The sequence below is a fragment of the Haliaeetus leucocephalus genome, unplaced genomic scaffold, assembly GCF_000737465.1.
Source record: "Haliaeetus leucocephalus isolate CR32 unplaced genomic scaffold, Haliaeetus_leucocephalus-4.0 Scaffold157, whole genome shotgun sequence".
NCBI lineage: Eukaryota > Metazoa > Chordata > Aves > Accipitriformes > Accipitridae > Haliaeetus > Haliaeetus leucocephalus.
Genome location: NW_010972593.1, coordinates 1,410,007 through 1,412,627, shown reverse-complemented (window position 1 = coordinate 1,412,627; position 2,621 = coordinate 1,410,007).

Below are 2,621 nucleotides of genomic sequence, written 5' to 3'. Positions count from 1 at the left end.
TGCCACCCCCTCCGCATTGCTGGCACCGGGCTGGGCACGTTGAGAGCTGCTTCTGGTCTGAAGAATAAATTGGGATGTAGGTGTGACACAGCTGTGGCTGGGGCACGGGGCGCTGGGGGGCACCAGCCCAAGGTGCAGAAGAGTTTTTTGGGGGGGGGACACACAGGGACAACACAGGTCCCGGTGCCACCCCTGTGGTGCAAGGAGCTGGGACAGGGCTGAGTGGGGCAGTGTCTTTATTGGGGATGGTGCCTGGGGTGATGCTCCCCAAATATATGGGTTGGGGGTCTGTTGCTGCCCCCACGCAGGCTGTGCTGCCTGCACACCCCCCCAGTGCCACCCCAGTCCTGGGAGGGTGCCCGGGCCAGGGGGGACTAGGGACAGCTTTGCCTGGGGAAGGGGGGGGCACCGCTGTCCCAGCTGGTTCCTGGCACAAAGTGGGGGACAGCAGGGCAGCCCCCCCTCCGCCACGCTGGCACCCATCAGTCCCCAGTGAGAGCTCGGCGCAGCTGCAGCTTCTTGGCAAGCTCCTCTGCCCATGCCTGTGCCATGGGGGGGGAGTGGGGGTGACTGCCTGGCAGAGGACCCAGGCATCTGGGCCCCCTCCCTTTGGGTGCCCCCACCAGTCAGTGACCCCAGAGGAACCACTCTGCTCCACCACTCGTCCCCATTGCCCCCCAGAGCCAGTGGCAGGACCCAGATGTCCAGATCCTGGCACCCCCCCACGCTCCTCCCCACTCCCAGCAGTGGGACCCAGGCATCTGGGCCCCCCCTCACCGTGGTTGTGGGGCGGCTGCAGGGCTCGGTGGGGGGCAGGATGGGGTGCTGAGCTCTTGGGGTCTCACTCACCTATGGCGAAGGACAGGGGTCAGCATGGGAGTGCCCCCTCCCTGCCTCAGTTTCCCCAAGCCCAACTGGCTTCACCCTGCTCGTTCATGTAGGTCTGCTCCTCTGGGATGGCCCCAAATAGGGGGGGGTCCTCCAGCCCCCCCCGGGGGCTGCAGCACAGGGTGGTGGGGGCTTAGGGATGGCTTCAGTGCCCTAAGGCCACAGGGCTGGGGTGTGGGGGTGGCCGGGGGGGCTCCTCACACACCCCCTGGGTCTCCTCCCTGTTCTCACCATCCCTTTGCACGAACTCTGGAGCGGAGTGACGTCATGGACCCTCTGCCTACCCCTGACACCCCCAACCCCCCCCAGACGTCCAGTGCCAGCCTGTGACACCGCAGCAGCTCTGCCCCCCCAACACCATCCTGCAGCACCCCAAGTCACCCCAACATTCATGCAACTCTCCAGCAATCCCCCAAGCACCCCAGAGACCCCCCACCAGATGCCCTCCACCACTCCAGCCACCCATAACTGCTCCCACCACCCCGAACGCCAGCCTGCAAGACCCCCCCAGACCCCGCTGAGCCCCCACAGCCCCCCAGTGCCCACCGAGCCGCGGACTGTACTCCCGGTGCAGGGGCTGCAGGCTGCCCTTGCTGCTCTCCACGAAATACTGCACCACTTCGGCCAGCGAGGAGCAGCGATGCTGGGGGGGACACGGATGCGGTGTCACTTGGGGACCCCCCCACGGGTGTGTGTCCCCTGTAGTTCCCCCATTCCCTGCCCACCACTCTTGGGCCCTGGGGGGGGGTGTCCCAGCCCTTTGGGGGTCTCTTAGGGGTCCCAGTCCTTTGGGTCCCAGCCCTTTGGGGGTCCCTGTCCTATTGGGATCCCAGTCCCTGGGGTCCCAGCCCCTTAGGGGGTCCCAGTGCCTTGGGTCCCAGCCCTTTGGGGTGTCCCAGTCTCTTAGGGGTCCCAGTCCCTTGGGTCCCAGCGCCTTGGGGATCCCAGCCCCTTGGTTCCAGCCTTGGCTATTCCAGTTCCCAGGGCTCCTTGCCTTGGGGGTGGGGGGATGGTGTCACAGCTCCTTGGGGGTCCCAGGCCCTGGGGTACCCAGCCTTGGGGTTGTCAGACCCCATGGGTGCTGGTCCCTTGGGTGTCAGTCCTTGGGGGTCCCAGGCCCTAAGTGCCCTATTCCCTGGGGCTCCCAGCCCCTTGAATCCCAGTCTGAGGGTCTCAGCCCTTGCGGGGCCCGTCCCAGGGGCTCAGTTGGGTGCCTGGGGTGGGGTGGGGGGGTGTCATCTCTGTCCCCAGGGCCAGCCCAGCTCTGTCCCACGTCACTCACCGGCGCGTCCACGTCGATGACGTAGCCCCGGTCCACGCGGTTCACCTTGTAGTGCTTCACCTGCACCGTGCTGCCGTGGGGGGCTGCGTCAGCAGGGGCTGCCACCCCTCGCAGGGGGGACACCCCTCGCATAGGGACCCCACACCCCATGGGGACCCTCACCCTGGGGGGACACCCCTCGCCACGAGGACCCTCGCCCTGGGGGGACACCCCTCGCATGGGGACCTGCGCCGTGATGCCACCCATGCCCGTCTCCCACCCAAGCCCCCCGCTCACCCGTTCACCTCCTGGCGCGTGGTGACGGAGACACCCTGGCCGTGCCCCCCCGGGGCGCAGCACCACGTTTCCCCCCCCATCCGCGCTCCGCTCCAGCAGCCGCTCGAGGCCAAGTCACCTCAAAAAAGCAGCTGGGCATCCTGGGGACAGCCCTGTCCTGTCACCCCCCCCAGCC